This window comes from Eubalaena glacialis, chromosome 8 (assembly GCF_028564815.1).
Source record: "Eubalaena glacialis isolate mEubGla1 chromosome 8, mEubGla1.1.hap2.+ XY, whole genome shotgun sequence".
Taxonomy (NCBI): domain Eukaryota; kingdom Metazoa; phylum Chordata; class Mammalia; order Artiodactyla; family Balaenidae; genus Eubalaena; species Eubalaena glacialis.
Window position 1 is genome coordinate 42,348,249 of NC_083723.1, and position 27,237 is coordinate 42,375,485.

Sequence of the window (27,237 nt, forward strand, 5' to 3'; positions counted from 1 at the left end):
ATGAGTGGATTTAGGGACGATGACTCTAAGTGAAGTAAGTCACACAGAAAAGGACGCTTATCCTAAGATATCACTGATAGAGGGAATGTCAACATCGCTACACCTGAACTGAATTCCAAAGCAGAACAGAGTCACACATTTACAAAACACACTATGGCTGCTTAACGGGAAAGGTGAGGCGGGGCGATGCATAAAACAAGGGTTTGAAATTAGCTCACATACCGTTCCACAAGCCAAATATGTAATAGACAAGACCTACTCCCTGCTCAGTGAACTGGACTCAACACCCCCTATTCACCGCCCAAGAATATATCTGACTAGGAAGAGTCTTAAAACCTATGTATTGATATCTCTCTGGAAGTGAATCAAGAGGGTGTAAAGCGGCATAAACACAGCAGGGAAAAGCAGCTAAACCCCATTATAAAATTAGATTACTTAAAAAAAAAAACCCAGAAAACAAAGACAGTGAAAGAGAGAGACATTCTTACAAAATCCGTTCAGGGGCTCTGATGCAACCTGGATTGACCATATCTAGACCCACAGCTGGATGAGACATAAGGCTGGACACTCTTGGGGCTGAGAGGATTGGTGAGGTTGGGTGAGCAAACGCAGACCCTTTAAAGTAATACTGCGTGGTACCCATGCCATGGGTCCCAAATCTCCAGGTTCAAGGGCATCTTCCTACATCGAAAACATGCCTGGGAAACCCAGAAGATGGTACACCGTGTGATCGGGAAAGGTTTCTAAAACGCACCTCATTTCTCCTCTCCTTGTGCTCGGGTTCGCCATTCCAGCCGCTTCACTAACAATCTCCCTACTTGGAGAATCAGCACCGTTGACCTCCTGTTTCGTACACGTCGCAATTTGTCCTGAGGATGAACGGGAAGAGGGGGAACCAATGAGAGACTAGCTCTAGGTGTTGGGACAGGCACAGGTCACTCTATTTTCCCATCAGGAAGAAGAATGAACCACAGGCTCAGCCTGCCCCCCGGAACCAGAATAGGGCCTGAAGCAATCGTGCGCTTTTGCGGCCAGCTCCCAAAAAAGCGAGTTGACAAATGGAGCTCAGGGGCACTGCAATTCACAAACCTGCAGAGTTAGAAATGATGACTCTCGTCCACAAATATATTGAGGGAAGGCAACGAAGAGGATTTGAAAGCAAGGCAGAATTGCAGGAAACAGATTTCAGGAGGTCGATTCGACTCGCCTTGAAAGCACATGAAAAGCGGCAAAGCGTTGACAATGATGCCCTTGGCCAAAAAGGGCGTATGCGTTTTTTCCTGAATATATTCAGGAAAAAACGCATACGCCCTTTTTGGCCAACCAAGCAAGCCGGAAAGGCAAATCGGCGCTACAAAGAAGTCTCGCTTGCCAGCGGTCAAAAGGGCCATGCTGAAAAAAGTGTAAAAACCAGAAATGCAGGACAGGCCATGGAGACACGGGAGCCTTGCTACGCTGATGGGCGGGATGGAAATTGCCAACAGCCACTCTGGAGAAGTGTACGCTGCGTCCTGAAACATGGAATAGACACAGCTGAGAGAGCATAGGGCACTTCCACTCATGGGCGTAGAAATCGGGAAACCTAAAAATCAACACGACACAGGCACCCCAAAGTTTAGGGCTGCTCTGTTTCCAAGAACCTCCACTTCCGTACACCTTAAATATCCCAGGAAACAGAAAAATGGATAAAGAAGTTGTGGTACTTATGCACAATGGAATATCACTCAGCCATGAAATCAGTGTCATAAGGCTAGTAGCAGCATGATGAGTGGATTTAGGGACGATGACTCTAAGTGAAGTAAGTCACACAGAAAAGGACGCTTATCCTAAGATATCACTGATAGAGGGAATGTCAACATCGCTACACCTGAACTGAATTCCAAAGCAGAACAGAGTCACACATTTAGAAAACACACTATGGCTGCTTAACGGGAAAGGTGAGGCGGGGCGATGCATAAAACAAGGGTTTGAAATTAGCTCAGATACCGTTCCACAAGCCAAATATGTAATAGACAAGACCTACTCCCTGCTCAGTGAACTGGACTCAACACCCCCTATTCACCACCCAAGAATATATCTGACTAGGAAGAGTCTTAAAACCTATGTATTGATATCTCTCTGGAAGTGAATCAAGAGGGTGTAAAGCGGCATAAACACAGCAGGGAAAAGCAGCTAAACCCCATTATAAAAATAGATTACTTAAAAAAAAAAACCCCCAGAAAACAAAGACAGTGAAAGAGAGAGACATTCTTACAAAATCCGTTCAGGGGCTCTGATGCAACCTGGATTGACCATATCTAGACCCACAGCTGGATGAGACATAAGGCTGGACACTCTTGGGGCTGAGAGGATTGGTGAGGTTGGGTGAGCAAACGCAGACCCTTTAAAGTAATACTGCGTGGTACCCATGCCATGGGTCCCAAATCTCCAGGTTCAAGGGCATCTTCCTACATCGAAAACATGCCTGGGAAACCCAGAAGATGGTACACCGTGTGATCGGGAAAGGTTTCTAAAACGCACCTCATTTCTCCTCTCCTTGTGCTCGGGTTCGCCATTCCAGCCGCTTCACTAACAATCTCCCTACTTGGAGAATCAGCACCGTTGACCTCCTGTTTCGTACAGGTCGCAATTTGTCCTGAGGATGAACGGGAAGAGGGGGAACCAATGAGAGACTAGCTCTAGGTGTTGGGACAGGCACAGGTCACTCTATTTTCCCATCAGGAAGAAGAATGAACCACAGGCTCAGCCTGCCGCCCGGAACCAGAATAGGGCCTGAAGCAATCCTGCGCTTTTGCGGCCAGCTCCCAAAAAAGCGAGTTGACAAATGGAGCTCAGGGGCACTGCAATTCACAAACCTGCAGAGTTAGAAATGATGACTCTCGTCCACAAATATATTGAGGGAAGGCAACGAAGAGGATTTGAAAGCAAGGCAGAATTGCAGGAAACAGATTTCAGGAGGTCGATTCGACTCGCCTTGAAAGCACATGAAAAGCGGCAAAGCGTTGACAATGATGCCCTTGGCCAAAAAGGGCGTATGCGTTTTTTCCTGAATATATTCAGGAAAAAACGCATACGCCCTTTTTGGCCAACCAAGCAAGCCGGAAAGGCAAATCGGCGCTACAAAGAAGTCTCGCTTGCCAGCGGTCAAAAGGGCCATGCTGAAAAAAGTGTAAAAACCAGAAATGCAGGACAGGCCATGGAGACACGGGAGCCTTGCTACGCTGATGGGCGGGATGGAAATTGCCAACAGCCACTCTGGAGAAGTGTACGCTGCGTCCTGAAACATGGAATAGACACAGCTGAGAGAGCATAGGGCACTTCCACTCATGGGCGTAGAAATCGGGAAACCTAAAAATCAACACGACACAGGCACCCCAAAGTTTAGGGCTGCTCTGTTTCCAAGAACCTCCACTTCGGTACACCTTAAATATCCCAGGAAAGAGAAAAATGGATAAAGAAGTTGTGGTACTTATGCACAATGGAATATCACTCAGCCATGAAATCAGTGTCATAAGGCTAGTAGCAGCATGATGAGTGGATTTAGGGACGATGACTCTAAGTGAAGTAAGTCACACAGAAAAGGACGCTTATCCTAAGATATCACTGATAGAGGGAATGTCAACATCGCTACACCTGAACTGAATTCCAAAGCAGAACAGAGTCACACATTTACAAAACACACTATGGCTGCTTAACGGGAAAGGTGAGGCGGGGCGATGCATAAAACAAGGGTTTGAAATTAGCTCAGATACCGTTCCACAAGCCAAATATGTAATAGACAAGACCTACTCCCTGCTCAGTGAACTGGACTCAACACCCCCTATTCACCGCCCAAGAATATATCTGACTAGGAAGAGTCTTAAAACCTATGTATTGATATCTCTCTGGAAGTGAATCAAGAGGGTGTAAAGCGGCATAAACACAGCAGGGAAAAGCAGCTAAACCCCATTATAAAAATAGATTACTTAAAAAAAAAAACCCCCAGAAAACAAAGACAGTGAAAGAGAGAGACATTCTTACAAAATCCGTTCAGGGGCTCTGATGCAACCTGGATTGACCATATCTAGACCCACAGCTGGATGAGACATAAGGCTGGACACTCTTGGGGCTGAGAGGATTGGTGAGGTTGGGTGAGCAAACGCAGACCCTTTAAAGTAATACTGCGTGGTACCCATGCCATGGGTCCCAAATCTCCAGGTTCAAGGGCATCTTCCTACATCGAAAACATGCCTGGGAAACCCAGAAGATGGTACACCGTGTGATCGGGAAAGGTTTCTAAAACGCACCTCATTTCTCCTCTCCTTGTGCTCGGGTTCGCCATTCCAGCCGCTTCACTAACAATCTCCCTACTTGGAGAATCAGCACCGTTGACCTCCTGTTTCGTACAGGTCGCAATTTGTCCTGAGGATGAACGGGAAGAGGGGGAACCAATGAGAGACTAGCTCTAGGTGTTGGGACAGGCACAGGTCACTCTATTTTCCCATCAGGAAGAAGAATGAACCACAGGCTCAGCCTGCCGCCCGGAACCAGAATAGGGCCTGAAGCAATCCTGCGCTTTTGCGGCCAGCTCCCAAAAAAGCGAGTTGACAAATGGAGCTCAGGGGCACTGCAATTCACAAACCTGCAGAGTTAGAAATGATGACTCTCGTCCACAAATATATTGAGGGAAGGCAACGAAGAGGATTTGAAAGCAAGGCAGAATTGCAGGAAACAGATTTCAGGAGGTCGATTCGACTCGCCTTGAAAGCACATGAAAAGCGGCAAAGCGTTGACAATGATGCCCTTGGCCAAAAAGGGCGTATGCGTTTTTTCCTGAATATATTCAGGAAAAAACGCATACGCCCTTTTTGGCCAACCAAGCAAGCCGGAAAGGCAAATCGGCGCTACAAAGAAGTCTCGCTTGCCAGCGGTCAAAAGGGCCATGCTGAAAAAAGTGTAAAAACCAGAAATGCAGGACAGGCCATGGAAACACGGGAGCCTTGCTACGCTGATGGGCGGGATGGAAATTGCCAACAGCCACTCTGGAGAAGTGTACGCTGCGTCCTGAAACATGGAATAGACACAGCTGAGAGAGCATAGGGCACTTCCACTCATGGGCGTAGAAATCGGGAAACTTAAAAATCAACACGACACAGGCACCCCAAAGTTTAGGGCTGCTCTGTTTCCAAGAACCTCCACTTCGGTACACCTTAAATATCCCAGGAAACAGAAAAATGGATAAAGAAGTTGTGGTACTTATGCACAATGGAATATCACTCAGCCATGAAATCAGTGTCATAAGGCTAGTAGCAGCATGATGAGTGGATTTAGGGACGATGACTCTAAGTGAAGTAAGTCACACAGAAAAGGACGCTTATCCTAAGATATCACTGATAGAGGGAATGTCAACATCGCTACACCTGAACTGAATTCCAAAGCAGAACAGAGTCACACATTTACAAAACACACTATGGCTGCTTAACGGGAAAGGTGAGGCGGGGCGATGCATAAAACAAGGGTTTGAAATTAGCTCACATACCGTTCCACAAGCCAAATATGTAATAGACAAGACCTACTCCCTGCTCAGTGAACTGGACTCAACACCCCCTATTCACCGCCCAAGAATATATCTGACTAGGAAGAGTCTTAAAACCTATGTATTGATATCTCTCTGGAAGTGAATCAAGAGGGTGTAAAGCGGCATAAACACAGCAGGGAAAAGCAGCTAAACCCCATTATAAAATTAGATTACTTAAAAAAAAAAACCCAGAAAACAAAGACAGTGAAAGAGAGAGACATTCTTACAAAATCCGTTCAGGGGCTCTGATGCAACCTGGATTGACCATATCTAGACCCACAGCTGGATGAGACATAAGGCTGGACACTCTTGGGGCTGAGAGGATTGGTGAGGTTGGGTGAGCAAACGCAGACCCTTTAAAGTAATACTGCGTGGTACCCATGCCATGGGTCCCAAATCTCCAGGTTCAAGGGCATCTTCCTACATCGAAAACATGCCTGGGAAACCCAGAAGATGGTACACCGTGTGATCGGGAAAGGTTTCTAAAACGCACCTCATTTCTCCTCTCCTTGTGCTCGGGTTCGCCATTCCAGCCGCTTCACTAACAATCTCCCTACTTGGAGAATCAGCACCGTTGACCTCCTGTTTCGTACAGGTCGCAATTTGTCCTGAGGATGAACGGGAAGAGGGGGAACCAATGAGAGACTAGCTCTAGGTGTTGGGACAGGCACAGGTCACTCTATTTTCCCATCAGGAAGAAGAATGAACCACAGGCTCAGCCTGCCCCCCGGAACCAGAATAGGGCCTGAAGCAATCGTGCGCTTTTGCGGCCAGCTCCCAAAAAAGCGAGTTGACAAATGGAGCTCAGGGGCACTGCAATTCACAAACCTGCAGAGTTAGAAATGATGACTCTCGTCCACAAATATATTGAGGGAAGGCAACGAAGAGGATTTGAAAGCAAGGCAGAATTGCAGGAAACAGATTTCAGGAGGTCGATTCGACTCGCCTTGAAAGCACATGAAAAGCGGCAAAGCGTTGACAATGATGCCCTTGGCCAAAAAGGGCGTATGCGTTTTTTCCTGAATATATTCAGGAAAAAACGCATACGCCCTTTTTGGCCAACCAAGCAAGCCGGAAAGGCAAATCGGCGCTACAAAGAAGTCTCGCTTGCCAGCGGTCAAAAGGGCCATGCTGAAAAAAGTGTAAAAACCAGAAATGCAGGACAGGCCATGGAGACACGGGAGCCTTGCTACGCTGATGGGCGGGATGGAAATTGCCAACAGCCACTCTGGAGAAGTGTACGCTGCGTCCTGAAACATGGAATAGACACAGCTGAGAGAGCATAGGGCACTTCCACTCATGGGCGTAGAAATCGGGAAACCTAAAAATCAACACGACACAGGCACCCCAAAGTTTAGGGCTGCTCTGTTTCCAAGAACCTCCACTTCCGTACACCTTAAATATCCCAGGAAACAGAAAAATGGATAAAGAAGTTGTGGTACTTATGCACAATGGAATATCACTCAGCCATGAAATCAGTGTCATAAGGCTAGTAGCAGCATGATGAGTGGATTTAGGGACGATGACTCTAAGTGAAGTAAGTCACACAGAAAAGGACGCTTATCCTAAGATATCACTGATAGAGGGAATGTCAACATCGCTACACCTGAACTGAATTCCAAAGCAGAACAGAGTCACACATTTAGAAAACACACTATGGCTGCTTAACGGGAAAGGTGAGGCGGGGCGATGCATAAAACAAGGGTTTGAAATTAGCTCAGATACCGTTCCACAAGCCAAATATGTAATAGACAAGACCTACTCCCTGCTCAGTGAACTGGACTCAACACCCCCTATTCACCACCCAAGAATATATCTGACTAGGAAGAGTCTTAAAACCTATGTATTGATATCTCTCTGGAAGTGAATCAAGAGGGTGTAAAGCGGCATAAACACAGCAGGGAAAAGCAGCTAAACCCCATTATAAAAATAGATTACTTAAAAAAAAACCCCCAGAAAACAAAGACAGTGAAAGAGAGAGACATTCTTACAAAATCCGTTCAGGGGCTCTGATGCAACCTGGATTGACCATATCTAGACCCACAGCTGGATGAGACATAAGGCTGGACACTCTTGGGGCTGAGAGGATTGGTGAGGTTGGGTGAGCAAACGCAGACCCTTTAAAGTAATACTGCGTGGTACCCATGCCATGGGTCCCAAATCTCCAGGTTCAAGGGCATCTTCCTACATCGAAAACATGCCTGGGAAACCCAGAAGATGGTACACCGTGTGATCGGGAAAGGTTTCTAAAACGCACCTCATTTCTCCTCTCCTTGTGCTCGGGTTCGCCATTCCAGCCGCTTCACTAACAATCTCCCTACTTGGAGAATCAGCACCGTTGACCTCCTGTTTCGTACAGGTCGCAATTTGTCCTGAGGATGAACGGGAAGAGGGGGAACCAATGAGAGACTAGCTCTAGGTGTTGGGACAGGCACAGGTCACTCTATTTTCCCATCAGGAAGAAGAATGAACCACAGGCTCAGCCTGCCGCCCGGAACCAGAATAGGGCCTGAAGCAATCCTGCGCTTTTGCGGCCAGCTCCCAAAAAAGCGAGTTGACAAATGGAGCTCAGGGGCACTGCAATTCACAAACCTGCAGAGTTAGAAATGATGACTCTCGTCCACAAATATATTGAGGGAAGGCAACGAAGAGGATTTGAAAGCAAGGCAGAATTGCAGGAAACAGATTTCAGGAGGTCGATTCGACTCGCCTTGAAAGCACATGAAAAGCGGCAAAGCGTTGACAATGATGCCCTTGGCCAAAAAGGGCGTATGCGTTTTTTCCTGAATATATTCAGGAAAAAACGCATACGCCCTTTTTGGCCAACCAAGCAAGCCGGAAAGGCAAATCGGCGCTACAAAGAAGTCTCGCTTGCCAGCGGTCAAAAGGGCCATGCTGAAAAAAGTGTAAAAACCAGAAATGCAGGACAGGCCATGGAGACACGGGAGCCTTGCTACGCTGATGGGCGGGATGGAAATTGCCAACAGCCACTCTGGAGAAGTGTACGCTGCGTCCTGAAACATGGAATAGACACAGCTGAGAGAGCATAGGGCACTTCCACTCATGGGCGTAGAAATCGGGAAACCTAAAAATCAACACGACACAGGCACCCCAAAGTTTAGGGCTGCTCTGTTTCCAAGAACCTCCACTTCGGTACACCTTAAATATCCCAGGAAAGAGAAAAATGGATAAAGAAGTTGTGGTACTTATGCACAATGGAATATCACTCAGCCATGAAATCAGTGTCATAAGGCTAGTAGCAGCATGATGAGTGGATTTAGGGACGATGACTCTAAGTGAAGTAAGTCACACAGAAAAGGACGCTTATCCTAAGATATCACTGATAGAGGGAATGTCAACATCGCTACACCTGAACTGAATTCCAAAGCAGAACAGAGTCACACATTTACAAAACACACTATGGCTGCTTAACGGGAAAGGTGAGGCGGGGCGATGCATAAAACAAGGGTTTGAAATTAGCTCAGATACCGTTCCACAAGCCAAATATGTAATAGACAAGACCTACTCCCTGCTCAGTGAACTGGACTCAACACCCCCTATTCACCACCCAAGAATATATCTGACTAGGAAGAGTCTTAAAACCTATGTATTGATATCTCTCTGGAAGTGAATCAAGAGGGTGTAAAGCGGCATAAACACAGCAGGGAAAAGCAGCTAAACCCCATTATAAAAATAGATTACTTAAAAAAAAAAACCCCCAGAAAACAAAGACAGTGAAAGAGAGAGACATTCTTACAAAATCCGTTCAGGGGCTCTGATGCAACCTGGATTGACCATATCTAGACCCACAGCTGGATGAGACATAAGGCTGGACACTCTTGGGGCTGAGAGGATTGGTGAGGTTGGGTGAGCAAACGCAGACCCTTTAAAGTAATACTGCGTGGTACCCATGCCATGGGTCCCAAATCTCCAGGTTCAAGGGCATCTTCCTACATCGAAAACATGCCTGGGAAACCCAGAAGATGGTACACCGTGTGATCGGGAAAGGTTTCTAAAACGCACCTCATTTCTCCTCTCCTTGTGCTCGGGTTCGCCATTCCAGCCGCTTCACTAACAATCTCCCTACTTGGAGAATCAGCACCGTTGACCTCCTGTTTCGTACAGGTCGCAATTTGTCCTGAGGATGAACGGGAAGAGGGGGAACCAATGAGAGACTAGCTCTAGGTGTTGGGACAGGCACAGGTCACTCTATTTTCCCATCAGGAAGAAGAATGAACCACAGGCTCAGCCTGCCGCCCGGAACCAGAATAGGGCCTGAAGCAATCCTGCGCTTTTGCGGCCAGCTCCCAAAAAAGCGAGTTGACAAATGGAGCTCAGGGGCACTGCAATTCACAAACCTGCAGAGTTAGAAATGATGACTCTCGTCCACAAATATATTGAGGGAAGGCAACGAAGAGGATTTGAAAGCAAGGCAGAATTGCAGGAAACAGATTTCAGGAGGTCGATTCGACTCGCCTTGAAAGCACATGAAAAGCGGCAAAGCGTTGACAATGATGCCCTTGGCCAAAAAGGGCGTATGCGTTTTTTCCTGAATATATTCAGGAAAAAACGCATACGCCCTTTTTGGCCAACCAAGCAAGCCGGAAAGGCAAATCGGCGCTACAAAGAAGTCTCGCTTGCCAGCGGTCAAAAGGGCCATGCTGAAAAAAGTGTAAAAACCAGAAATGCAGGACAGGCCATGGAAACACGGGAGCCTTGCTACGCTGATGGGCGGGATGGAAATTGCCAACAGCCACTCTGGAGAAGTGTACGCTGCGTCCTGAAACATGGAATAGACACAGCTGAGAGAGCATAGGGCACTTCCACTCATGGGCGTAGAAATCGGGAAACTTAAAAATCAACACGACACAGGCACCCCAAAGTTTAGGGCTGCTCTGTTTCCAAGAACCTCCACTTCGGTACACCTTAAATATCCCAGGAAAGAGAAAAATGGATAAAGAAGTTGTGGTACTTATGCACAATGGAATATCACTCAGCCATGAAATCAGTGTCATAAGGCTAGTAGCAGCATGATGAGTGGATTTAGGGACGATGACTCTAAGTGAAGTAAGTCACACAGAAAAGGACGCTTATCCTAAGATATCACTGATAGAGGGAATGTCAACATCGCTACACCTGAACTGAATTCCAAAGCAGAACAGAGTCACACATTTACAAAACACACTATGGCTGCTTAACGGGAAAGGTGAGGCAGGGCGATGCATAAAACAAGGGTTTGAAATTAGCTCACATACCGTTCCACAAGCCAAATATGTAATAGACAAGACCTACTCCCTGCTCAGTGAACTGGACTCAACACCCCCTATTCACCGCCCAAGAATATATCTGACTAGGAAGAGTCTTAAAACCTATGTATTGATATCTCTCTGGAAGTGAATCAAGAGGGTGTAAAGCGGCATAAACACAGCAGGGAAAAGCAGCTAAACCCCATTATAAAATTAGATTACTTAAAAAAAAAAACCCCAGAAAACAAAGACAGTGAAAGAGAGAGACATTCTTACAAAATCCGTTCAGGGGCTCTGATGCAACCTGGATTGACCATATCTAGACCCACAGCTGGATGAGACATAAGGCTGGACACTCTTGGGGCTGAGAGGATTGGTGAGGTTGGGTGAGCAAACGCAGACCCTTTAAAGTAATACTGCGTGGTACCCATGCCATGGGTCCCAAATCTCCAGGTTCAAGGGCATCTTCCTACATCGAAAACATGCCTGGGAAACCCAGAAGATGGTACACCGTGTGATCGGGAAAGGTTTCTAAAACGCACCTCATTTCTCCTCTCCTTGTGCTCGGGTTCGCCATTCCAGCCGCTTCACTAACAATCTCCCTACTTGGAGAATCAGCACCGTTGACCTCCTGTTTCGTACAGGTCGCAATTTGTCCTGAGGATGAACGGGAAGAGGGGGAACCAATGAGAGACTAGCTCTAGGTGTTGGGACAGGCACAGGTCACTCTATTTTCCCATCAGGAAGAAGAATGAACCACAGGCTCAGCCTGCCGCCCGGAACCAGAATAGGGCCTGAAGCAATCCTGCGCTTTTGCGGCCAGCTCCCAAAAAAGCGAGTTGACAAATGGAGCTCAGGGGCACTGCAATTCACAAACCTGCAGAGTTAGAAATGATGACTCTCGTCCACAAATATATTGAGGGAAGGCAACGAAGAGGATTTGAAAGCAAGGCAGAATTGCAGGAAACAGATTTCAGGAGGTCGATTCGACTCGCCTTGAAAGCACATGAAAAGCGGCAAAGCGTTGACAATGATGCCCTTGGCCAAAAAGGGCGTATGCGTTTTTTCCTGAATATATTCAGGAAAAAACGCATACGCCCTTTTTGGCCAACCAAGCAAGCCGGAAAGGCAAATCGGCGCTACAAAGAAGTCTCGCTTGCCAGCGGTCAAAAGGGCCATGCTGAAAAAAGTGTAAAAACCAGAAATGCAGGACAGGCCATGGAGACACGGGAGCCTTGCTACGCTGATGGGCGGGATGGAAATTGCCAACAGCCACTCTGGAGAAGTGTACGCTGCGTCCTGAAACATGGAATAGACACAGCTGAGAGAGCATAGGGCACTTCCACTCATGGGCGTAGAAATCGGGAAACCTAAAAATCAACACGACACAGGCACCCCAAAGTTTAGGGCTGCTCTGTTTCCAAGAACCTCCACTTCGGTACACCTTAAATATCCCAGGAAAGAGAAAAATGGATAAAGAAGTTGTGGTACTTATGCACAATGGAATATCACTCAGCCATGAAATCAGTGTCATAAGGCTAGTAGCAGCATGATGAGTGGATTTAGGGACGATGACTCTAAGTGAAGTAAGTCACACAGAAAAGGACGCTTATCCTAAGATATCACTGATAGAGGGAATGTCAACATCGCTACACCTGAACTGAATTCCAAAGCAGAACAGAGTCACACATTTACAAAACACACTATGGCTGCTTAACGGGAAAGGTGAGGCGGGGCGATGCATAAAACAAGGGTTTGAAATTAGCTCAGATACCGTTCCACAAGCCAAATATGTAATAGACAAGACCTACTCCCTGCTCAGTGAACTGGACTCAACACCCCCTATTCACCACCCAAGAATATATCTGACTAGGAAGAGTCTTAAAACCTATGTATTGATATCTCTCTGGAAGTGAATCAAGAGGGTGTAAAGCGGCATAAACACAGCAGGGAAAAGCAGCTAAACCCCATTATAAAAATAGATTACTTAAAAAAAAAAAACCCCAGAAAACAAAGACAGTGAAAGAGAGAGACATTCTTACAAAATCCGTTCAGGGGCTCTGATGCAACCTGGATTGACCATATCTAGACCCACAGCTGGATGAGACATAAGGCTGGACACTCTTGGGGCTGAGAGGATTGGTGAGGTTGGGTGAGCAAACGCAGACCCTTTAAAGTAATACTGCGTGGTACCCATGCCATGGGTCCCAAATCTCCAGGTTCAAGGGCATCTTCCTACATCGAAAACATGCCTGGGAAACCCAGAAGATGGTACACCGTGTGATCGGGAAAGGTTTCTAAAACGCACCTCATTTCTCCTCTCCTTGTGCTCGGGTTCGCCATTCCAGCCGCTTCACTAACAATCTCCCTACTTGGAGAATCAGCACCGTTGACCTCCTGTTTCGTACAGGTCGCAATTTGTCCTGAGGATGAACGGGAAGAGGGGGAACCAATGAGAGACTAGCTCTAGGTGTTGGGACAGGCACAGGTCACTCTATTTTCCCATCAGGAAGAAGAATGAACCACAGGCTCAGCCTGCCGCCCGGAACCAGAATAGGGCCTGAAGCAATCCTGCGCTTTTGCGGCCAGCTCCCAAAAAAGCGAGTTGACAAATGGAGCTCAGGGGCACTGCAATTCACAAACCTGCAGAGTTAGAAATGATGACTCTCGTCCACAAATATATTGAGGGAAGGCAACGAAGAGGATTTGAAAGCAAGGCAGAATTGCAGGAAACAGATTTCAGGAGGTCGATTCGACTCGCCTTGAAAGCACATGAAAAGCGGCAAAGCGTTGACAATGATGCCCTTGGCCAAAAAGGGCGTATGCGTTTTTTCCTGAATATATTCAGGAAAAAACGCATACGCCCTTTTTGGCCAACCAAGCAAGCCGGAAAGGCAAATCGGCGCTACAAAGAAGTCTCGCTTGCCAGCGGTCAAAAGGGCCATGCTGAAAAAAGTGTAAAAACCAGAAATGCAGGACAGGCCATGGAAACACGGGAGCCTTGCTACGCTGATGGGCGGGATGGAAATTGCCAACAGCCACTCTGGAGAAGTGTACGCTGCGTCCTGAAACATGGAATAGACACAGCTGAGAGAGCATAGGGCACTTCCACTCATGGGCGTAGAAATCGGGAAACTTAAAAATCAACACGACACAGGCACCCCAAAGTTTAGGGCTGCTCTGTTTCCAAGAACCTCCACTTCGGTACACCTTAAATATCCCAGGAAAGAGAAAAATGGATAAAGAAGTTGTGGTACTTATGCACAATGGAATATCACTCAGCCATGAAATCAGTGTCATAAGGCTAGTAGCAGCATGATGAGTGGATTTAGGGACGATGACTCTAAGTGAAGTAAGTCACACAGAAAAGGACGCTTATCCTAAGATATCACTGATAGAGGGAATGTCAACATCGCTACACCTGAACTGAATTCCAAAGCAGAACAGAGTCACACATTTACAAAACACACTATGGCTGCTTAACGGGAAAGGTGAGGCAGGGCGATGCATAAAACAAGGGTTTGAAATTAGCTCACATACCGTTCCACAAGCCAAATATGTAATAGACAAGACCTACTCCCTGCTCAGTGAACTGGACTCAACACCCCCTATTCACCGCCCAAGAATATATCTGACTAGGAAGAGTCTTAAAACCTATGTATTGATATCTCTCTGGAAGTGAATCAAGAGGGTGTAAAGCGGCATAAACACAGCAGGGAAAAGCAGCTAAACCCCATTATAAAATTAGATTACTTAAAAAAAAAAACCCAGAAAACAAAGACAGTGAAAGAGAGAGACATTCTTACAAAATCCGTTCAGGGGCTCTGATGCAACCTGGATTGACCATATCTAGACCCACAGCTGGATGAGACATAAGGCTGGACACTCTTGGGGCTGAGAGGATTGGTGAGGTTGGGTGAGCAAACGCAGACCCTTTAAAGTAATACTGCGTGGTACCCATGCCATGGGTCCCAAATCTCCAGGTTCAAGGGCATCTTCCTACATCGAAAACATGCCTGGGAAACCCAGAAGATGGTACACCGTGTGATCGGGAAAGGTTTCTAAAACGCACCTCATTTCTCCTCTCCTTGTGCTCGGGTTCGCCATTCCAGCCGCTTCACTAACAATCTCCCTACTTGGAGAATCAGCACCGTTGACCTCCTGTTTCGTACAGGTCGCAATTTGTCCTGAGGATGAACGGGAAGAGGGGGAACCAATGAGAGACTAGCTCTAGGTGTTGGGACAGGCACAGGTCACTCTATTTTCCCATCAGGAAGAAGAATGAACCACAGGCTCAGCCTGCCGCCCGGAACCAGAATAGGGCCTGAAGCAATCCTGCGCTTTTGCGGCCAGCTCCCAAAAAAGCGAGTTGACAAATGGAGCTCAGGGGCACTGCAATTCACAAACCTGCAGAGTTAGAAATGATGACTCTCGTCCACAAATATATTGAGGGAAGGCAACGAAGAGGATTTGAAAGCAAGGCAGAATTGCAGGAAACAGATTTCAGGAGGTCGATTCGACTCGCCTTGAAAGCACATGAAAAGCGGCAAAGCGTTGACAATGATGCCCTTGGCCAAAAAGGGCGTATGCGTTTTTTCCTGAATATATTCAGGAAAAAACGCATACGCCCTTTTTGGCCAACCAAGCAAGCCGGAAAGGCAAATCGGCGCTACAAAGAAGTCTCGCTTGCCAGCGGTCAAAAGGGCCATGCTGAAAAAAGTGTAAAAACCAGAAATGCAGGACAGGCCATGGAGACACGGGAGCCTTGCTACGCTGATGGGCGGGATGGAAATTGCCAACAGCCACTCTGGAGAAGTGTACGCTGCGTCCTGAAACATGGAATAGACACAGCTGAGAGAGCATAGGGCACTTCCACTCATGGGCGTAGAAATCGGGAAACCTAAAAATCAACACGACACAGGCACCCCAAAGTTTAGGGCTGCTCTGTTTCCAAGAACCTCCACTTCGGTACACCTTAAATATCCCAGGAAACAGAAAAATGGATAAAGAAGTTGTGGTACTTATGCACAATGGAATATCACTCAGCCATGAAATCAGTGTCATAAGGCTAGTAGCAGCATGATGAGTGGATTTAGGGACGATGACTCTAAGTGAAGTAAGTCACACAGAAAAGGACGCTTATCCTAAGATATCACTGATAGAGGGAATGTCAACATCGCTACACCTGAACTGAATTCCAAAGCAGAACAGAGTCACACATTTACAAAACACACTATGGCTGCTTAACGGGAAAGGTGAGGCGGGGCGATGCATAAAACAAGGGTTTGAAATTAGCTCACATACCGTTCCACAAGCCAAATATGTAATAGACAAGACCTACTCCCTGCTCAGTGAACTGGACTCAACACCCCCTATTCACCACCCAAGAATATATCTGACTAGGAAGAGTCTTAAAACCTATGTATTGATATCTCTCTGGAAGTGAATCAAGAGGGTGTAAAGCGGCATAAACACAGCAGGGAAAAGCAGCTAAACCCCATTATAAAAATAGATTACTTAAAAAAAAAAACCCCCAGAAAACAAAGACAGTGAAAGAGAGAGACATTCTTACAAAATCCGTTCAGGGGCTCTGATGCAACCTGGATTGACCATATCTAGACCCACAGCTGGATGAGACATAAGGCTGGACACTCTTGGGGCTGAGAGGATTGGTGAGGTTGGGTGAGCAAACGCAGACCCTTTAAAGTAATACTGCGTGGTACCCATGCCATGGGTCCCAAATCTCCAGGTTCAAGGGCATCTTCCTACATCGAAAACATGCCTGGGAAACCCAGAAGATGGTACACCGTGTGATCGGGAAAGGTTTCTAAAACGCACCTCATTTCTCCTCTCCTTGTGCTCGGGTTCGCCATTCCAGCCGCTTCACTAACAATCTCCCTACTTGGAGAATCAGCACCGTTGACCTCCTGTTTCGTACAGGTCGCAATTTGTCCTGAGGATGAACGGGAAGAGGGGGAACCAATGAGAGACTAGCTCTAGGTGTTGGGACAGGCACAGGTCACTCTATTTTCCCATCAGGAAGAAGAATGAACCACAGGCTCAGCCTGCCCCCCGGAACCAGAATAGGGCCTGAAGCAATCCTGCGCTTTTGCGGCCAGCTCCCAAAAAAGCGAGTTGACAAATGGAGCTCAGGGGCACTGCAATTCACAAACCTGCAGAGTTAGAAATGATGACTCTCGTCCACAAATATATTGAGGGAAGGCAACGAAGAGGATTTGAAAGCAAGGCAGAATTGCAGGAAACAGATTTCAGGAGGTCGATTCGACTCGCCTTGAAAGCACATGAAAAGCGGCAAAGCGTTGACAATGATGCCCTTGGCCAAAAAGGGCGTATGCGTTTTTTCCTGAATATATTCAGGAAAAAACGCATACGCCCTTTTTGGCCAACCAAGCAAGCCGGAAAGGCAAATCGGCGCTACAAAGAAGTCTCGCTTGCCAGCGGTCAAAAGGGCCATGCTGAAAAAAGTGTAAAAACCAGAAATGCAGGACAGGCCATGGAGACACGGGAGCCTTGCTACGCTGATGGGCGGGATGGAAATTGCCAACAGCCACTCTGGAGAAGTGTACGCTGCGTCCTGAAACATGGAATAGACACAGCTGAGAGAGCATAGGGCACTTCCACTCATGGGCGTAGAAATCGGGAAACCTAAAAATCAACACGACACAGGCACCCCAAAGTTTAGGGCTGCTCTGTTTCCAAGAACCTCCACTTCGGTACACCTTAAATATCCCAGGAAAGAGAAAAATGGATAAAGAAGTTGTGGTACTTATGCACAATGGAATATCACTCAGCCATGAAATCAGTGTCATAAGGCTAGTAGCAGCATGATGAGTGGATTTAGGGACGATGACTCTAAGTGAAGTAAGTCACACAGAAAAGGACGCTTATCCTAAGATATCACTGATAGAGGGAATGTCAACATCGCTACACCTGAACTGAATTCCAAAGCAGAACAGAGTCACACATTTACAAAACACACTATGGCTGCTTAACGGGAAAGGTGAGGCGGGGCGATGCATAAAACAAGGGTTTGAAATTAGCTCAGATACCGTTCCACAAGCCAAATATGTAATAGACAAGACCTACTCCCTGCTCAGTGAACTGGACTCAACACCCCCTATTCACCACCCAAGAATATATCTGACTAGGAAGAGTCTTAAAACCTATGTATTGATATCTCTCTGGAAGTGAATCAAGAGGGTGTAAAGCGGCATAAACACAGCAGGGAAAAGCAGCTAAACCCCATTATAAAAATAGATTACTTAAAAAAAAAAACCCCCAGAAAACAAAGACAGTGAAAGAGAGAGACATTCTTACAAAATCCGTTCAGGGGCTCTGATGCAACCTGGATTGACCATATCTAGACCCACAGCTGGATGAGACATAAGGCTGGACACTCTTGGGGCTGAGAGGATTGGTGAGGTTGGGTGAGCAAACGCAGACCCTTTAAAGTAATACTGCGTGGTACCCATGCCATGGGTCCCAAATCTCCAGGTTCAAGGGCATCTTCCTACATCGAAAACATGCCTGGGAAACCCAGAAGATGGTACACCGTGTGATCGGGAAAGGTTTCTAAAACGCACCTCATTTCTCCTCTCCTTGTGCTCGGGTTCGCCATTCCAGCCGCTTCACTAACAATCTCCCTACTTGGAGAATCAGCACCGTTGACCTCCTGTTTCGTACAGGTCGCAATTTGTCCTGAGGATGAACGGGAAGAGGGGGAACCAATGAGAGACTAGCTCTAGGTGTTGGGACAGGCACAGGTCACTCTATTTTCCCATCAGGAAGAAGAATGAACCACAGGCTCAGCCTGCCGCCCGGAACCAGAATAGGGCCTGAAGCAATCCTGCGCTTTTGCGGCCAGCTCCCAAAAAAGCGAGTTGACAAATGGAGCTCAGGGGCACTGCAATTCACAAACCTGCAGAGTTAGAAATGATGACTCTCGTCCACAAATATATTGAGGGAAGGCAACGAAGAGGATTTGAAAGCAAGGCAGAATTGCAGGAAACAGATTTCAGGAGGTCGATTCGACTCGCCTTGAAAGCACATGAAAAGCGGCAAAGCGTTGACAATGATGCCCTTGGCCAAAAAGGGCGTATGCGTTTTTTCCTGAATATATTCAGGAAAAAACGCATACGCCCTTTTTGGCCAACCAAGCAAGCCGGAAAGGCAAATCGGCGCTACAAAGAAGTCTCGCTTGCCAGCGGTCAAAAGGGCCATGCTGAAAAAAGTGTAAAAACCAGAAATGCAGGACAGGCCATGGAGACACGGGAGCCTTGCTACGCTGATGGGCGGGATGGAAATTGCCAACAGCCACTCTGGAGAAGTGTACGCTGCGTCCTGAAACATGGAATAGACACAGCTGAGAGAGCATAGGGCACTTCCACTCATGGGCGTAGAAATCGGGAAACCTAAAAATCAACACGACACAGGCACCCCAAAGTTTAGGGCTGCTCTGTTTCCAAGAACCTCCACTTCGGTACACCTTAAATATCCCAGGAAAGAGAAAAATGGATAAAGAAGTTGTGGTACTTATGCACAATGGAATATCACTCAGCCATGAAATCAGTGTCATAAGGCTAGTAGCAGCATGATGAGTGGATTTAGGGACGATGACTCTAAGTGAAGTAAGTCACACAGAAAAGGACGCTTATCCTAAGATATCACTGATAGAGGGAATGTCAACATCGCTACACCTGAACTGAATTCCAAAGCAGAACAGAGTCACACATTTACAAAACACACTATGGCTGCTTAACGGGAAAGGTGAGGCGGGGCGATGCATAAAACAAGGGTTTGAAATTAGCTCACATACCGTTCCACAAGCCAAATATGTAATAGACAAGACCTACTCCCTGCTCAGTGAACTGGACTCAACACCCCCTATTCACCACCCAAGAATATATCTGACTAGGAAGAGTCTTAAAACCTATGTATTGATATCTCTCTGGAAGTGAATCAAGAGGGTGTAAAGCGGCATAAACACAGCAGGGAAAAGCAGCTAAACCCCATTATAAAAATAGATTACTTAAAAAAATACCGCATAAAACAAAGACAGTGAAAGAGAGAGAAATTCTTACAAAATCCGTTCAGGGGCTCTGATGCAACCTGGATTGACCATATCTAGACCCACAGCTGGATGAGACATAAGGCTGGACACTCTTGGGGCTGAGAGGATTGGTGAGGTTGGGTGAGCAAACGCAGACCCTTTAAAGTAATACTGCGTGGTACCCATGCCATGGGTCCCAAATCTCCAGGTTCAAGGGCATCTTCCTACATCGAAAACATGCCTGGGAAACCCAGAAGATGGTACACCGTGTGATCGGGAAAGGTTTCTAAAACGCACCTCATTTCTCCTCTCCTTGTGCTCGGGTTCGCCATTCCAGCCGCTTCACTAACAATCTCCCTACTTGGAGAATCAGCACCGTTGACCTCCTGTTTCGTACAGGTCGCAATTTGTCCTGAGGATGAACGGGAAGAGGGGGAACCAATGAGAGACTAGCTCTAGGTGTTGGGACAGGCACAGGTCACTCTATTTTCCCATCAGGAAGAAGAATGAACCACAGGCTCAGCCTGCCCCCCGGAACCAGAATAGGGCCTGAAGCAATCGTGCGCTTTTGCGGCCAGCTCCCAAAAAAGCGAGTTGACAAATGGAGCTCAGGGGCACTGCAATTCACAAACCTGCAGAGTTAGAAATGATGACTCTCGTCCACAAATATATTGAGGGAAGGCAACGAAGAGGATTTGAAAGCAAGGCAGAATTGCAGGAAACAGATTTCAGGAGGTCGATTCGACTCGCCTTGAAAGCACATGAAAAGCGGCAAAGCGTTGACAATGATGCCCTTGGCCAAAAAGGGCGTATGCGTTTTTTCCTGAATATATTCAGGAAAAAACGCATACGCCCTTTTTGGCCAACCAAGCAAGCCGGAAAGGCAAATCGGCGCTACAAAGAAGTCTCGCTTGCCAGCGGTCAAAAGGGCCATGCTGAAAAAAGTGTAAAAACCAGAAATGCAGGACAGGCCATGGAGACACGGGAGCCTTGCTACGCTGATGGGCGGGATGGAAATTGCCAACAGCCACTCTGGAGAAGTGTACGCTGCGTCCTGAAACATGGAATAGACACAGCTGAGAGAGCATAGGGCACTTCCACTCATGGGCGTAGAAATCGGGAAACCTAAAAATCAGCACGACACAGGCACCCCAAAGTTTAGTGCTGCTCTGTTTCCAAGAACCTCCACTTCGGTACACCTTAAATATCCCAGGAAAGAGAAAAATGGATAAAGAAGTTGTGGTACTTATGCACAATGGAATATCACTCAGCCATGAAATCAGTGTCATAAGGCTAGTAGCAGCATGATGAGTGGATTTAGGGACGATGACTCTAAGTGAAGTAAGTCACACAGAAATGGACACTTATCTTAAGATATCACTTATAGAGGGAATGTCAACATCGCTACACCTGAACTGAATTCCAAAACAGAACAGAGTCACACATTTAGAAAACACACTATGGCTGCTTAACGGGAAAGGTGAGACGGGGTGATGCATAAAACAAGCGTTTGAAATTAGCTCAGATGCCGTTCCACAAGCCAAATATGTAATAGACAAGACCTACTCCCTGCTCAGTGAACTGGACTCAACACCCCCTATTCACCGCCCAAGAATATATCTGACTAGGAAGAGTCTTAAAACCTATGTATTGATGTATTAATATGTATTGATATGTACTGATATCTCTCTGGAAGTGAATCAAGAGGGTGTAAAGCGGCATAAACACAGCAGGGAAAAGCAGCTAAACCCCATTATAAAAATAGATTACTTTAAAAAAAAACCCCATAAAACAAAGACAGTGTAAGAGAGAGACATTCTTACAAAATCCGTTCAGGGGCTCTGATGCAACCTGGATTGACCATATCTAGACCCACAGCTGGATGAGACATAAGGCTGGACACTCTTGGGGCTGAGAGGATTGGTGAGGTTGGGTGAGCAAACGCAGACCCTTTAAAGTAATACTGCGTGGTACCCATGCCATGGGTCCCAAATCTCCAGGTTCAAGGGCATCTTCCTACATCGAAAACATGCCTGGGAAACCCAGAAGATGGTACACCGTGTGATCGGGAAAGGTTTCTAAAACGCACCTCATTTCTCCTCTCCTTGTGCTCGGGTTCGCCATTCCAGCCGCTTCACTAACAATCTCCCTACTTGGAGAATCAGCACCGTTGACCTCCTGTTTCGTACAGGTCGCAATTTGTCCTGAGGATGAACGGGAATGAGAGACTAGCTGTAGGTGTTGGGACAGGCACAGGTCACTCTATTTTCTCATCAGGAAGAAGAATGAACCACAGGCTCAGCCTGCTCCCCGGAACCAGAATTGGGCCTGAAGCAATCCTGCGCTTTTGCGGCCAGCTCCCAAAAAAGCGAGTTGACAAATGGAGCTCAGGGGCACTGCAATTCACAAACCTGCAGAGTTAGAAATGATGACTCTCGTCCACAAATATATTGAGGGAAGGCAACGAAGAGGATTTGAAAGCAAGGCAGAATTGCAGGAAACAGATTTCAGGAGGTCGATTCGACTCGCCTTGAAAGCACATGAAAAGCGGCAAAGCGTTGACAATGAGGCCCTTGGCCAAAAAGGGCGTATGCGTTTTTTCCTGAATATATTCAGGAAAAAACGCATACGCCCTTTTTGGCCAACCAAGCAAGCCGGAAAGGCAAATCGGCGCTACAAAGAAGTCTCGCTTGCCAGCGGTCAAAAGGGCCATGCTGAAAAAAGTGTAAAAACCAGAAATGCAGGACAGGCCATGGAGACATGGGAGCCTTGCTACGCTGATGGGCGGGATGGAAATTGCCAACAGCCACTCTGGAGAAGTGTACGCTGCGTCCTGAAACATGGAATAGACACAGCTGAGAGAGCATAGGGCACTTCCACTCATGGGCGTAGAAATCGGGAAACCTAAAAATCAACACGACACAGGCACCCCAAAGTTTAGGGCTGCTCTGTTTCCAAGAACCTCCACTTCGGTACACCTTAAATATCCCAGGAAACAGAAAAATGGATAAAGAAGTTGTGGTACTTATGCACAATGGAATATCACTCAGCCATGAAATCAGTGTCATAAGGCTAGTAGCAGCATGATGAGTGGATTTAGGGACGATGACTCTAAGTGAAGTAAGTCACACAGAAAAGGACGCTTATCCTAAGATATCACTGATATAGGGAATGTCAACATCGCTACACCTGAACTGAATTCCAAAGCAGAACAGAGTCACACATTTACAAAACACACTATGGCTGCTTAACGGGAAAGGTGAGGCGGGGCGATGCATAAAACAAGGGTTTGAAATTAGCTCAGATACCGTTCCACAAGCGAAATATGTAATAGACAAGACCTACTCCCTGCTCAGTGAACTGGACTCAACACCCCCTATTCACCGCCCAAGAATATATCTGACTAGGAAGAGTCTTAAAACCTATGTATTGATATCTCTCTGGAAGTGAATCAAGAGGGTGTAAAGCGGCATAAACACAGCAGGGAAAAGCAGCTAAACCCCATTATAAAAATAGATTACTTAAAAAAAAAAAACCCAGAAAACAAAGACAGTGAAAGAGAGAGACATTCTTACAAAATCCGTTCAGGGGCTCTGATGCAACCTGGATTGACCATATCTAGACCCACAGCTGGATGAGACATAAGGCTGGACACTCTTGGGGCTGAGAGGATTGGTGAGGTTGGGTGAGCAAATGCAGACCCTTTAAAGTAATACTGCGTGGTACCCATGCCATGGGTCCCAAATCTCCAGGTTCAAGGGCATCTTCCTACATCGAAAACATGCCTGGGAAACCCAGAAGATGGTACACCGTGTGATCGGGAAAGGTTTCTAAAACGCACCTCATTTCTCCTCTCCTTGTGCTCGGGTTCGCCATTCCAGCCGCTTCACTAACAATCTCCCTACTTGGAGAATCAGCACCGTTGACCTCCTGTTTCGTACAGGTCGCAATTTGTCCTGAGGATGAACGGGAAGAGGGGGAACCAATGAGAGACTAGCTCTAGGTGTTGGGACAGGCACAGGTCACTCTATTTTCCCATCAGGAAGAAGAATGAACCACAGGCTCAGCCTGCCCCCCGGAACCAGAATAGGGCCTGAAGCAATCCTGCGCTTTTGCGGCCAGCTCCCAAAAAAGCGAGTGGACAAATGGAGCTCAGGGGCACTGCAATTCACAAACCTGCAGAGTTAGAAATGATGACTCTCGTCCACAAATATATTGAGGGAAGGCAACGAAGAGGATTTGAAAGCAAGGCAGAATTGCAGGAAACAGATTTCAGGAGGTCGATTCGACTCGCCTTGAAAGCACATGAAAAGCGGCAAAGCGTTGACAATGATGCCCTTGGCCAAAAAGGGCGTATGCGTTTTTTCCTGAATATATTCAGGAAAAAACGCATACGCCCTTTTTGGCCAACCAAGCAAGCCGGAAAGGCAAATCGGCGCTACAAAGAAGTCTCGCTTGCCAGCGGTCAAAAGGGCCATGCTGAAAAAAGTGTAAAAACCAGAAATGCAGGACAGGCCATGGAGACACGGGAGCCTTGCTACGCTGATGGGCGGGATGGAAATTGCCAACAGCCACTCTGGAGAAGTGTACGCTGCGTCCTGAAACATGGAATAGACACAGCTGAGAGAGCATAGGGCACTTCCCCTCATGGGCGTAGAAATCGGGAAACTTAAAAATCAACACGACACAGGCACCCCAAAGTTTAGGGCTGCTCTGTTTCCAAGAACCTCCACTTCGGTACACCTTAAATATCCCAGGAAACAGAAAAATGGATAAAGAAGTTGTGGTACTTATGCACAATGGAATATCACTCAGCCATGAAATCAGTGTCATAAGGCTAGTAGCAGCATGATGAGTGGATTTAGGGACGATGACTCTAAGTGAAGTAAGTCACACAGAAAAGGACGCTTATCCTAAGATATCACTGATAGAGGGAATGTCAACATCGCTACACCTGAACTGAATTCCAAAGCAGAACAGAGTCACACATTTAGAAAACACACTATGGCTGCTTAACGGGAAAGGTGAGGCGGGGCGATGCATAAAACAAGGGTTTGAAATTAGCTCAGATACCGTTCCACAAGCCAAATATGTAATAGACAAGACCTACTCCCTGCTCAGTGAACTGGACTCAACACCCCCTATTCACCGCCCAAGAATATATCTGACTAGGAAGAGTCTTAAAACCTATGTATTGATATCTCTCTGGAAGTGAATCAAGAGGGTGTAAAGCGGCATAAACACAGCAGGGAAAAGCAGCTAAACCCCATTATAAAAATAGATTACTTAAAAAAAAAAACCCCAGAAAACAAAGACAGTGAAAGAGAGAGACATTCTTACAAAATCCGTTCAGGGGCTCTGATGCAACCTGGATTGACCATATCTAGACCCACAGCTGGATGAGACATAAGGCTGGACACTCTTGGGGCTGAGAGGATTGGTGAGGTTGGGTGAGCAAACGCAGACCCTTTAAAGTAATACTGCGTGGTACCCATGCCATGGGTCCCAAATCTCCAGGTTCAAGGGCATCTTCCTACATCGAAAACATGCCTGGGAAACCCAGAAGATAGTACACCGTGTGATCGGGAAAGGTTTCTAAAACGCACCTCATTTCTCCTCTCCTTGTGCTCGGGTTCGCCATTCCAGCCGCTTCACTAACAATCTCCCTACTTGGAGAATCAGCACCGTTGACCTCCTGTTTCGTACAGGTCGCAATTTGTCCTGAGGATGAACGGGAATGAGAGACTAGCTGTAGGTGTTGGGACAGGCACAGGTCACTCTATTTTCCCATCAGGAAGAAGAATGAACCACAGGCTCAGCCTGCTCCCCGGAACCAGAATTGGGCCTGAAGCAATCCTGCGCTTTTGCGGCCAGCTCCCAAAAAAGCGAGTTGACAAATGGAGCTCAGGGGCACTGCAATTCACAAACCTGCAGAGTTAGAAATGATGACTCTCGTCCACAAATATATTGAGGGAAGGCAACGAAGAGGATTTGAAAGCAAGGCAGAATTGCAGGAAACAGATTTCAGGAGGTCGATTCGACTCGCCTTGAAAGCACATGAAAAGCGGCAAAGCGTTGACAATGAGGCCCTTGGCCAAAAAGGGCGTATGCGTTTTTTCCTGAATATATTCAGGAAAAAACGCATACGCCCTTTTTGGCCAACCAAGCAAGCCGGAAAGGCAAATCGGCGCTACAAAGAAGTCTCGCTTGCCAGCGGTCAAAAGGGCCATGCTGAAAAAAGTGTAAAAACCAGAAATGCAGGACAGGCCATGGAGACATGGGAGCCTTGCTACGCTGATGGGCGGGATAGAATTTGCCAACAGCCACTCTGGAGAAGTGTACGCTGCGTCCTGAAACATGGAATAGACACAGCTGAGAGAGCATAGGGCACTTCCACTCATGGGCGTAGAAATCGGGAAACCTAAAAATCAGCACGACACAGGCACCCCAAAGTTTAGGGCTGCTCTGTTTCCAAGAACCTCCACTTCGGTACACCTTAAATATCCCAGGAAACAGAAAAATGGATAAAGAAGTTGTGGTACTTATGCACAATGGAATATCACTCAGCCATGAAATCAGTGTCATAAGGCTAGTAGCAGCATGATGAGTGGATTTAGGGACGATGACTCTAAGTGAAGTAAGTCACACAGAAAAGGACGCTTATCCTAAGATATCACTGATAGAGGGAATGTCAACATCGCTACACCTGAACTGAATTCCAAAGCAGAACAGAGTCACACATTTACAAAACACACTATGGCTGCTTAACGGGAAAGGTGAGGCAGGGCGATGCATAAAACAAGGGTTTGAAATTAGCTCACATACCGTTCCACAAGCCAAATATGTAATAGACAAGACCTACTCCCTGCTCAGTGAACTGGACTCAACACCCCCTATTCACCGCCCAAGAATATATCTGACTAGGAAGAGTCTTAAAACCTATGTATTGATATCTCTCTGGAAGTGAATCAAGAGGGTGTAAAGCGGCATAAACACAGCAGGGAAAAGCAGCTAAACCCCATTATAAAAATAGATTACTTAAAAAAAAAAAACCCAGAAAACAAAGACAGTGAAAGAGAGAGACATTCTTACAAAATCCGTTCAGGGGCTCTGATGCAACCTGGATTGACCATATCTAGACCCACAGCTGGATGAGACATAAGGCTGGACACTCTTGGGGCTGAGAGGATTGGTGAGGTTGGGTGAGCAAACGCAGACCCTTTAAAGTAATACTGCGTGGTACCCATGCCATGGGTCCCAAATCTCCAGGTTCAAGGGCATCTTCCTACATCGAAAACATGCCTGGGAAACCCAGAAGATGGTACACCGTGTGATCGGGAAAGGTTTCTAAAACGCACCTCATT